Genomic DNA, 13,090 nt, shown 5'->3' on the forward strand with positions numbered 1-13,090 from the left:
TATATATATATATATATATATATATATATATATGTGTGTGTGTGTGTGTGTGTATATATGTATATATATATATATATATATATATATATATATATATATATATATATATACTGTATATATATATACTGTATATATATATATATATATATATATATATATATATATATATATATATATATATATATATACTGTATATATATATACTGTATATATATATATATATATATATATATATATATATATAATAGTATATACTGTTATATATTCTTTCTTGTCACGCTCAGGAGGGAGAGGGGGTAATTATTCTCTGGTTTGACGGGGTACCTGAGAGGTACACTACTTGGTTGTAGTTATGAAAGAGGGAAGAGTTGAATCTATGTGGTGTTTGTGCACTTGTATTTAGACATCCTTTTTGATGGGTTGGGTACACGATGGGAAGCTTAAACATGTTTTTCTAGTATGAGTGCAGGAGAGAACGATATATAACACTAGAGTGTATATGCGTATTTGAAACACGTGCGGTACATAATCTACATCCTGATGACTTTTTGAAACGAGTGGCAGATCATCTTTCCAATAGTTTTACAGTTGAATCGTTCAGATTTACCACATTTTTATTTCCCATTACGTTCTCAGGACTGAAATAAATTATTAATAGGGCGAATGTGTGTGTGTGTGCTTCTCTTAATAATAAATAAGCATTCTACTGTCAAACATCCCTACTCTCACTAAAGTCAATATATTATAATTGATGAAATTATTATTGAATATATTAAAATTATGAAAATTATTATTATATTTATTAAAATGACTACTTCGTTTTTAGGTTGTGAAATTTTTCCATTTTTGTTCCTGAAATATTTTACGAAGTTCGTCGTGAATTTACTGCAGTGATTATTTATATAAAAGTTGGAATTATCAATAGAAAATGTCAGTGTTTTGACTAGTTTTTCAAAATCTAAAGATCAAGAGAAATATTAAAAAAAAAAAAAGTGTTTTTTAAGATTTTTTTATACGCTGAACAGTATATCAGGTGTTTATGGATTAGTGCTTAGAATCTATAATTGTGATCATATAAATATAGACAAATAAGAATGAGCAGTAGTATTCACATTGCTTCAAGATTTCCAAGCAGTGCTACTCTTTTCTGCCAGTCTCTCTAAAAGAAAAGGTATGTATTAATGACTCTTGGTTGATTATTCATCTATATTTATTATTTTTAACTGTTTGGTAATAATGGAATGTACACCGACATTGTCACAGCTGACACAAAAATTTACAGTTGGACACTGGAATTCCTGGCACACATTCTGAGGAAGTGCACCCTGGCACACACTTACTACGCTGAGTATCCATATATATAGTGCAGGGAAAGATGTCAGAGGTGATGGGTGGAGCTACACTCAGGAACTCGCCATTCAGTAAGGGCGTGACAGGGCTACACTTCCTCAGTGAGAGGTCTGCTAGGAATTCATGTGTCCATCTGTAGTTATTGCCTTCACCAAAATCTTGAAGGGTATGATTTCAGCCCAGTCAACGTTTATTTGTTTGTTTTGTGCGGTTGTGAACAATTTTACACAAAAACTAAAGTACCACTAAGACCAAACTTGGCAGTCATGTTGGCTATAACCCAAAGATGAATCTGTAACATTTTGGATAAAGTACATCGAAGCACAAATACACGGCAGTAGCCTAATGTATTTTTTAAAATAATTGCTATATTAAGTTAATGGCAAATATTTTGTCACTTTATTTTTTGTTTGTGAACATTACGCAAATACTACTGAATCAATTTCAACGCAACTTGGTGGAGATGTGGGGACAAATGCATTAGATTTCGAAGGAAACACATCTGAGTACAATTACGCTGTGGATAAGAGCAAAATAAGGGTGCTTGGCGTGGCAAAGGCATGCTCTCTACAGAGCGCCTATCAAGTTTTCTTTGCATCATTCCTATTTTACTATTAACCCTAAAATAAACAGGAGCTTTAAAATCAGGAGAATGATTGATCTATGACCATACAGTAATTAAATCAACTGAATTGTTAGCGTCTTAGCCTAACGAGGAGTTGAATATCGAAAGAAATGTTATTCCAAGCAACATAGAGATTATTCTTATTTTTTTTCTAATGGAACCATCACAATTGTGAAGCCAATAGGTAGCTCTGTCAGCTTGTTTGACACAAGGCAGTTACTGAGCAAGATCTTTACTTTCCTCTGCTTTCACTGAGGGAAAAGACCCCATGATACTCCCTTAGAATGGCAAAGGGGTCTTCTCTGCTGTCATAAAGTACAAATGTTGGGGTTCTTCCCTTTGTTTGTTGTCTGTCAACCTCAACAATAACTTCAGAAGTTCTTTCGTAGATCTTTGGTAACTCGTACTGACCCTGTGAGCGTGAAGAATAAAGCCAGCTGAATTTCTCTCATACTGAACATCCCCCAGTGATTAGGCAATTGACTCTTAATATTTAATTAACGTCAAATTTATGATTAGTGAGCTAGGGTCATTCGCTTCAGCTTTAGAAGTTGGTACGTACAGCAACTTTTAATGTTAAATGTCTGTAACATTAATCTTAAGAAGATAAATCAGTATTTCCTTCATAGGCGTCTCGATAATGAGTAATCTGCTATAGATGTTTCTAAATTAAAGAAAACAGGTAGATTATTGGATTGGATTTATGAATGTGCGTTTTATAGTCTGTCATTGTGGCCTGTTATGATTATCAGTTCCTAAATGCAACGGGGGTTGGGTGGGTGGGTGGTGGAAATCAGGTATACTATGAGGTAAAAGTTAGAAGATGTCAGAGAGCAAGATTGGGAAAGAGATGCAGGAAAGAAGGTAAAGTAGAAGTATATAATGCAAATACATCTAGTGGCCAAAGGAACGCTCCAGTGACCCGTAAGTAATAACAATAGGGCACCGCATCAGGGGCTGATGGCAATACCCTCTACAGGGAAAAGTAGATTTTAGCTTGACTCATACTTTTCCCTCAAGAGGTAACATGATGCATCAGATATTAAATTTTCCTGTTCGTTAGAGATTTTTAGACTTTTTTTTAAAGCTCTGTTCTTTCCCCTTTTACAAATGAAGACTCTAAGTCTGAGAATAAAGTGTCAATTTGCTTAGTTTATATAGGTATTTGTAATAATAATTTTCAGAGACTTCCTTAGCTACTAACTAAAATTTGCTGGATAAGTTTTGCAATTTTGCATTACAGTTATTCCTTTTAGTTTACGATGATACAATGTGTTTTCCCATGCCAGCACATGAATTAACTCTCTTATTAGATAAGACTTTTTAAGCAGTATTAAGGACAGCCATCTTTATCTTCATGCCTTCCTAGAGGTGCTCCTGTTATGTCTTTGCTGTTGCTAATGACACGATCCAAAAGTTTAAGTGGTTCACGGTTGTCATTGTTTCTTCAATGGAAAATCTGGTCCTGGCGTTTGTGATCATTTTATGTTCTGATTTGACCACAAATATCTACTTTCGGCTAAGGATCCTCTTCAGAATCAATGGCTAACATGATTATTTTCATCCTAATGTCTAAATGCGTTTAGTGTGGTTCCTAGTACCAGTCTCTTGATTTCTTTGAATGTTTCCAACTAGGCACAGCCTGGTTCCAGTACAACACTGACCAGCACAGCCCAGCTCAGCCTGTACATGACAACTCGTCACCTGCCTTGCCATCTTGCTGTCCTGCTTACTCTTGTTTACCTGCTATCCAGCCTCCCTGTTGGTTTGTCTGTGACTACCTCTTTATGCCTATCCGGCTATATCTTTCAAAACTTACCATTTAGTTCAAATGATCTCCTACCTTTCATTCTGCCCAGTTTGGCTGCTCATTACATGGCTTAAGTGACTGGAAGATTCTAACTTGTATATCTGAACATTTACCATGGGTACAACATCACATGGACAGCGGTATTGTTTAAGTAACAGTCTGTCTCTGATCAATATGTTTATGGGCAGGGTAACTTGGATGAATTGGTTTACTTCTTCAATAACTGGCTGACTGGAACTAACTCCCTTATACTTCTAGGTAGTATAATATGTACCCATGGTCCCAAGGTGGGGTTCGAAATTTCAACTTTCATTTTGTTCACAACAGGGATAGGCAGAAAGAGCTAGTTTGATTAGTCTTTTCCAATGGGACTTTTTTTTTTTATTCATTTTTACCTGGTCTCACATATGGGGATGGTTTTCCAGCAGATAATACTACATATGGGCTAGGATTATTCCAATGTTTCGTCTTCGTACAGCTTTCGTTCATAAATTATCACATGGAAACTAATGAAGCCGTTCACACTATACGGTCCGGTCTTCGTTCGTCTCTCGTACGGCTCGAATTCGTTTGGAAGAAATCTCCAACGAACGAAACGTCGTATGCCACCTCTCAGTGTGAACACTGAAGAGACATAGGGATCAGTTTCGGTCACGTTGCGTTGGGAGGACTTGGACATATTAAAAACCTTTTCACTAACGTGACTAATTGTCGGCTACTTAAGCGATAATGAATGGTGAGAGTTAATAGAAATTTAAGGTATTAGAAAAATTAATCTCTCTCTCTCTCTCTCTCTCTCTCTCTCTCTCTCTCTCTCTCTCTCTCTCTCTCTCTCTCTCTCTCTCTCTCTCATTATTGTTATTATTATTATCATTATTATTTGTGTAATAAAATTTTGAATAATAGTTTTGTGTAATGAAATGTTTAAAAAGGTGAATAAAAATAGGTGTTATAATTTTTTTTATTGTATAACAGTGAGTTTAATCATATTAACCTGAGGCAAACAGCCAGGCTCTCCCTTGGCGAAATGCCTTTTCTCGAAGGTTAGTAATGGCCTAGAAGAGATTATCTTAAATTAGATACTTGACTTGAAATAGTAACTTAACAGATAGTCCAGTATTCTCCCTTCAACTTACTCTTCATTTGGCACTTTCGTCATCTATAAGTAATGTCATTGAAGCGACCTGCTTTAGAGTAACTAATTTTGGCACCATATCGCAGCGACAGCTGTATCCAGACTGAACGTATCCGAAACGTATAGTGTAAAAACAATGACATTAGACATTTAGCTGTAATGTAAACGAATCATATCCGAACGAAAACGAACCGTACAGTGTGAATCACCCTTAGTTTTAGACTAGATTGTACAGTATCTGGTGTTTTGGCAGATTTTTACCAACCTAAATATCATTAACTAGCAAAATTACCGCCCTGGTTCTTTATAAAAGAGATATAAGCATCTTGTGCCTTTTGGAAATGCCTGAGATCCAATGACAATCGGCAAAGCATTGTGTATTATCAATAAAATGTTGCTTACCTTCTCTGGGCTGCTTTCATGTGGCCAAAGACAGGTTTGGATGGGTAAAGCACTCTTGATAATAAAGGCCATGATACTAAATTAAATGAAAAGTTGATTTTTCCCTCTTTTGGCCATTTCTAACTGACACAGTGTAACCAGTTCCAGTTCTTTGTATACACTTCACAATGTACTGCATGCCAGCCAGTCTTCATTCAGCTGCTATTAAAATAAATACAGGCTCATTATATTCAGAAAAAAAAAATATTTACTCCAGACTCCTCTGGTAATAGTACCTTCCTTTGATAGCAGAAACTATGATCCTTACTTCACATTGCTGAAACAGTCCTTAAATTCCATCTACCATTGAAGGTTGTCACTCTGCGTTTTTGCTATGATCTTTGGCGATGGACACAGATGGTTAAGAAATACTAAAGCCAGTCTCTTGTTTCCACTTCTCCAGATGTGGCCAACCCAAGTATTATGCTCCTTAATCCTACCAGAGAGAAATAATTTCTACATTAAAATGGATAATTGACTGCTGTTCCTCATATGGGGGCAACAACCTCGACCCTTAAATCTGAAGTGAAAATTGCCATCAGATCCCTTCATCCTGAGTGGTCAAAGACAGTTTTGGTACACAAATGTTTATTGTTGGATGATTCCTAGCCTGCAGAAAGTGATCTTCGTTACATGCTCAAACAGTAGAATTGGGTAACATTCTTTGGCTTTATTGGCAAGTCACTGCTGACTTCTACACTTCATCAACTCATGTTAGTGCAATAGTCAGCTATGATAACTTTACTGCTTATCCATTCTGACCATGTTACTCCATTATGAAATGTGTTTGCGGTAGCTCAAGTCCAACTTAATTTCCATAACTCCCATATTATATAACGTTTTTGAACATCTTTTGGCAGAACGTCTAAATATGTTCCCTGAAGGTAATCATCTGTTCCCTATTTTGCAATTTGGCTTTCATAAAGGCCTTAGAGCATGTGATGCCCTTCTTACAAACTTCAATACTGTACAAATATCCCTTGGGTGTGGTCAGGAAGTTTGTATGATTGTCTTTGATTTTACTGCTGCCTTTGACTGTGTTAATTAATCATAGGGCCCTTGTTTTTAAACTCAAAACAGTTGGGAATGGGTGGATCTTTTTCTTAGAATCATTATTGAATAATAGATCGCAAAGAGTTGTTGTTGATGGGTACCATAGTGAGTATAGGGATGTGATATCTGGTGTTCCTCAGGATAGTGTTCTTGGTCCATTACTTTTCATACTATATACACATGACATGTGGTTTGGCTTAGAAAACAAGCTCGTTACATATGCAGATGATGCTACTCTCTTTGCATCAATTCCATCTCCTGAATGTAGATCTGGGGTTGCTGAATCCCTTAATAGAGATCTAGCTAAAAATTAGTGCATGGTTCAAATTAAGGGACATGAAGTTGAATCCTAACAAAACTCAAAGTATGATTGTAAGTAGGTCGTGAATAGTTGCTCTTCAACATCCGGATCTTAGCATTGGTTATGTTTCTTTAGCTCTGCATGACTTAAAACTTCAGGTGCAATTCTCGACAGCAAATTTACGTTTGATAAACTCATTAGGTCTGTCTCTTCTTCAGTTGCACAAAAAAAAATGGCTTATCGAGAAAGTCTTTAAAGATTTTCAGTGATCAATCTATTCTGAAGAAGTGTTTTAATTCTTTCATTCTACTTTGTTTCGAGTATTGTTCTCCTGTCTGGTCTTCAACTGCTGAATCTCATCCTAATTTTTTGGGCAGGAACTTACTGTGTATTAAATTTCTTATTCTTGATCTAGATATCAATCTCTGGCACCGTCGTTCAATAAGTTTGTTATGCATGTTGCATAAGGGATTTCATAATTGACTTTCCTTTACAGTCAGGTCTTCCTGGACAGTACCATTCCATTCGTAATACTAGGCCTGCAGTTAATTCTAATAGACAGGCCTTCTCCATCATCAGACTCAATACGGCACAGTATTCAAGAAGTTGTATTCCAGCTGTGACCAAGTTGTGGAATGATCTTCCTAATCGGACATGTCTCTTTTTATAGGTTATATTTGAAAGATGTTTTAATGTTGTTATTGTTCTTAAAATATTTTATTTCAATTGTTCTTTACTTTTTATATAACATGTAGTTTATTTCCCAATTTCCTTTCCTCACTGGGCTATTTTTCCATATTATAGCATCCTGCTTTTTCAACTAGGGGTGGAGTTTAGCTAGAGATAATAATAATATTAAATATAGAGCATTTTCTGAGCTCAGTGGTTTGGAGTTAGCTCTGATGTTCATCCTTGGGGTGAGTTTTTTTTTTTTATTGGCAAGGTCTATGGCCTTAGGAGCCTAGTTAGTCATTGCCTTAGGCTATAATTCTTGTAACTACTACTACTTTCTTGACTGTGGGATAGTCAGCTCTATAACCTTACTTCTAATCAGTGTGTGTCATGTCTGCTTTTGAGATAGGTCTTACAGCAAGGTCGTCCTTTATACTGTCTCATACAGTGAAGGCAGTCCTAAAGAACAGAGATTAGAGCAACTGGTTGCTTCCATGAACTCCAGACATCTTTCTCACTTAGGTCTCAGAGCTTGGTTAGATCTGATATTTTCCTTCAAAATATATATTTTGGTTTGTCATGATCCTCCAGCATCGAAGGACAACTATCACGATAATTGCATTGCATAGAGACTAGCCCCATGTTGCTGCTGTAATGCCCTGTTCTTTTCAGAATGCATAACAAGATATTTCTAATGTAGACATCCTAAACCATCTCCAGACTTCAGCAACTCAATTGTATCCGACCAGTTGGCTTAGTAAGAGTAGTCTCCCATTTGCACTTTTGCCAAATCAGACTGGGATTGTGAATTTGGTCACATTGAATTTGGCCTGAAATGGTCTATTTTGGCCATCAGGAAAGCCTTTCAGTGGAAGAACAGGTTCCATAAAAAATAGAGTCACAGTTTTTACTACCTCCCTCTTAGAAGCTCAACTAAGTAATAGTTTTTTCTTCCAAAAAAATCTCCAGAGAAAGGAGCTAGCAAACTGAAGTATAGTTCAGTTATCCTACCTATACTTTATCCCCCCCCCCTCTGTAACTTAGATCCAGGTGTTTTATGGAAGGAACCGTTGGAAGCTTAGATATCAAATTATGTGACTTTGAGGTCAAATGGTGCATTAAGGGACATGGAGTTGTATGAGCCAGGTTTATAAATCTTTTTTAAGGTGTCATTAAAACAGTGAGTAGGTACTGATTCCATTTGGTCTTGATTTCTTGTAAAGCAGCCATCAAGTTGGCAACAGTCAGATCTTAAAAACTCCAGTACGTGATGAGTAGTGCATCAGCTTATTGTATAGGCTTCATCTTTATTACCATGTTGTAGGACTTCGACCTCCAAATGCAGATCTCTTGCTTGGCTGAATATACCGAGTGATGTTATCTGCAGATGCGACTCTGTTCTTCAAAGTGTTTGATTATCCAATAATTTCTAGCTCCCAATCAGACACTTAATTCAAATCAGCTGCTTGAGTTTCTGAGTAAATTAAAATGATTGATGGGATCGCATAACAAACAAATTAAATTTTTTTACAAGAAAAATAAGTGTATGTAAACACATTTATTTTGTCTTGTCTCCCAACCCACTGCATCTCTTGCAGCCATATCTTATCTATACACGATGCGAGGTTCTTACATGATACCAAATGTCTGAGCCATTCTACTGTCATGTAGAAAGCCTACAATCTTCTAAATGTTATCAGGAATAAAAGTATATAGGATTTGCAATGACTATGAAATGAAGGAGATAGGCAGTTTTAAAAAAATATAAAAATTATGGGTTTGTAAAAAAATAATTTCAATTATAAAAGAATAAGTTTTTTCAAGGTACTTTCCATGTCGGAAATCCTTTTGCATTAAAGAATTTTTGCTTCATTTGGTGCCATTGCTAGGATGAAGATGGCACCAGCAACTCTAGTTTTGAGACGTATATAAAATTGATATTTTATGGGCTCAGTACAATGATTGCATCTGTAATTGATTACTCTGAATGCATTGCAGGTAAAGTCTCATTACACAGACTGTATGTACCTCTGCATTTCATAATTTTTATTTTACTGGGGGGGGGGGTTGTCTCGTCACTTTTTACTTTTGGCTCGGTGACAATAGAAGTTCGTCTTTCTCTCTCCCCACCTATTGTTTACTGGTCTTTGACTTTTCCGAGTTTTATTTGTGTACTTACATTTTTATTTATGTTTAAAAATTCATGTAATGTTTATATATATCTATCTATATATATAAGTGTATACATAAACATTCTTTTATCATTATAGTATAAGTGTTGCTGTTTTTTGGTGTTGCCGTAATTTTGCGTTTCTCGAGGGCCAAAGAACCTTTTCTTACAGTCATCCCCCTTTGATGTGGATAACCTGTAGGCTGGTGGCTTCCCCTTCTTCTCCGAGTGCAGCGACCCTGCCTCCCTCACAGGGGAGTCATCCCTGTAGATACTCTTTCGTTCGAAGGTCGATATCGCTTGCTTCCTGCGAGTTCACTGGAGGGAAGTGCAACCAGCCTATCCAGATCTTGACTTAGATTTTGCTCCTCTTTACTGACGTCGCTGCACTCCCTCATTCTATGTTGACCGGCAAAGGGGGTGCATAGTCTGAAGAAGGTTCCTGTACTTCTCGGGGAACTCCTTTTCCTTCTGTGGGTTAGGTTATTCTTGCGAGTGGCTTTTCTTCAGCTAATTAATTTTGAAATAAAATTGTTTTAATCTAACTTCTACAGCACTAACAACACCCCACTCCTTCATTCTGCGATGGCAGACGACAGTGGAGGGAGTGCTGAGTCTTTAGCATGTTGCTTGTCTCTCGGGGGACACCTTCCCGTCCGCGGGTTAGGTTGCCCTCCCGAGAGGCTTTTTCATCCTTTTTTGTTTTTTCCTCAGTGCTAGTGATGCTGTACTTCTTCGCTCGGCTAAGTCAGTTGACGTAAGTACAGTAGTGTAAAGTCGGATATTCCTGTTCTTGAGGAAGTTGCTGTTCCTGCCTAGTTTCTGCTTTCTTTGCCTGCGCTTGCGGCAGTTCCTGACCATTGCACTGATGATGGCCTTTCCTGTACGTGGGATTGGTCCTCTCTGGAGCAGTTGCTGATTAGAACTCCTCAGAGTTCTTCTGGTATCCACTTCGGTGGGAACCCAGAAACAAGCTTCGGCTACGTTTCTCAGGCAACACTTGATGTCGTCTTTCAATTAGAGCTAGAGCTCGTTGAGGGAAAGCAGAGAGATTAGTCTGGAGATTCCCCTCCAGGTGTTGGAACTTTCCCGTCCGAGGGAGATTCCCTCTACCAGCCACTGTTCGGCAATTTTCCAGCTTGCGGGGATAATTGCCGACAGCGGCAGCAGATGTTGGTCACCTTTCCTGTCCGTGGGAGAGACTTCCTTCAGCTGGTCAGTCTTCCCTTCAGGGTATTCCTCCAGCAGAAATTGGATTCGTCCATTCCCCGCCCTTCTTTTTCAAGAGCAGACCTCGTTACCCATCAAGACTCGTCTCGCCCAGCAGATTCATTTCGCTTAGCAGACTCGTCTCTCTCAGAAGATTCATCACGCCCTGCAAGACTTGTTACGCCACACAGGATTCGTTACACCCAGCGGACTCGTCACTCCCAGTTAACTCGTCTCACCCAGCAAGACTTGTTTCGCCGGGCAGACCCGTCTCCTCCAGCAGACTCGTTGCACTCCTAAGACTTGTCACGTCCAGCAGACTCGTCGCGCTCCTAAGACTTGTCACGTCCAGCAGACTCGTCGCGCTCTTAAGACTTGTCACGTCCAGCAGACTCGTCGCGTCGCGCTCCTAAGACTTGTCACGTCCAGCTGACTCGTCGCGCTCCTAAGACTTGTCACGTCCAGCAGACTCGTTGCGCCCAGTTAACTAGTCTCACCTCGCCGAGTTCACTCATCTTGTCTAGCGGACGTGTCTCGCCAACAGACTTGCCTTGCCGAGTTGACTCATTTTGTCTAGTGGACGCGCCTTGCCCAATTCTTCTGCAGCTACACCATCAGCTCATGATCATCTGGCAGTGTGATCGCTGACGATTGCCATCAGCTCGTGATCGTTTCTTCTCAGCTCGTGATCGCCATTCATCAGCTCGTGATCGTCTCTCGTCAGTTCGTGATTGTCACTCGTCAGCTCTCTTCTAGATTGCTGGCAGCAACCACTTCCAGCATGTGACGTTTCCTCTACTTATGATCGCCTGGTCTTCATGACCTACAACTAAGCAACCCAGACCAGCTTGTTTCCAGTTTCAGCTAGGTTCCATTCTTCTTCTGCCTCTGTAGGCAGCTCATCACATCCTCTGGTAGAGGATGTGGAGAGCTGTCACACCACCCAGCTTGCTACTTTTCCTTCCAAGGTAAAGTTGCTCTCTACATTTGACAAACTACTCTTCCGACTTGGGGGTAGATTCGCCGAAGGCCTCCATAGAATCTCTGAAGACTTGTCCCCAGGTGAGTTTTTCCTACTTCATTCGAAGGAGAAATTTGCAGAACTTTACTGGCTGCGATCCTCACTTCAGACAAGCACACTGCTCTCCCCAGTGAAACTCTCCTTTTCTATTCATTGGAGACACTAGTATCCTCATCTAGACGACACAGATCGTAATCCTTCCGTCTCTTCGCGTTGCGCTACTTTGGTTGTGTTTCCCACGACTTGGAGTTAAGGGAGTTTAGCTCACACTCCCGTCTTGGAGCCTAACCCAGCTGTTTCCATCAATTGCAGGATAAAGCATGTGTCAACCTTGGCGCTTAGTATCTCACTTGCCTCTAGAGCACATAATACATCGCTGCCTCTTGGAACTTGTTGTTTGCCACAAGAACAGTGTTTTTGGTTCTCTATGCTTTCATCCTCCTCTTTAAGTTTGAAGAGCCCTCATGAGCATTTTATTACCACCATGACTACTTCTAGCACTACTGTACTTCTACTACTAGTGGACTGACATGCCATGTGCCTCAGGAATGAAGTCGCCTCTTCCCCTTGTTATCTCTTCCATTGTGTCACTTTATGGTATATGGTTACCTTATGAGCCGACATCTTCATTGATAAGACCTTCATTAGTTGCGCATGCGTTTTCACCTACACGCAGCCTCCAGGCAAGTAGAACATAGTTCTACACAGGGGTTGCCGCAACAGAAGTCTTCCGGCAACTTGCTTCTGCTGCCTTTCTCCTGTGATTTGGAACGAATTTTGTGAACATAATCCTTTGGGGTTATTTACTTCTCTTCACAAGCTTGAGAACTTATCAGATCTCTGTCACGGCTTTCGGCCGATTCCTTGGATCTTCTCCTTGGCACTTCACCCCTGCATCGGGAGACATAACCCTGTGGGGTTATTCATTTTTTCATTTCCCCTGTTCTGGGTGATTGAATTCAGCTCAAGTTTATGGTATGGCTATAGCAACTTAGATGCGAGGATTACATCCTCTTGCTCTCTGTCTCCGTCGACATACACTCCCTCAGGACTTGTACAAGCAACCTCAACCTCCACCCACGGGATCCTCCTCTAAAGATGCTTACAGTATACGGCCAACCCTTAGCTTGTCTTTGGTCTTGTTTGCCAACGCTCTGACAATGATGCTCTCCCTCATCCTGAGTTTGACCATCGGCAAATGTGCTTCTTTAAAGATAACTTTAGGTTTGCTCACTAGTGGGTAATTCCCTCCTAAGAGTTCGGAGTACAGCACTCATCTCCTTTTGATAAGGACAGAGAATCC

General features: G+C 39.2%; 1 protein-coding gene across 1 annotated transcript in view; it reads left to right on the top strand.

The window, feature by feature from the left end:
- Positions 1-826: 826 nt before the first annotated feature.
- LOC137627618 (uncharacterized) overlaps positions 827-13,090 on the top strand; it is a 107,761-nt gene continuing 95,497 nt past the window's right edge. Inside the window, exon 1 of the mRNA XM_068358707.1 lies at positions 827-1,171. The gene's annotated coding sequence lies outside the window, so the exon portion shown is untranslated. The remainder of the gene's footprint in view (positions 1,172-13,090) is intronic.

Source organism: Palaemon carinicauda, chromosome 35 (assembly GCF_036898095.1).
Source record: "Palaemon carinicauda isolate YSFRI2023 chromosome 35, ASM3689809v2, whole genome shotgun sequence".
NCBI lineage: Eukaryota > Metazoa > Arthropoda > Malacostraca > Decapoda > Palaemonidae > Palaemon > Palaemon carinicauda.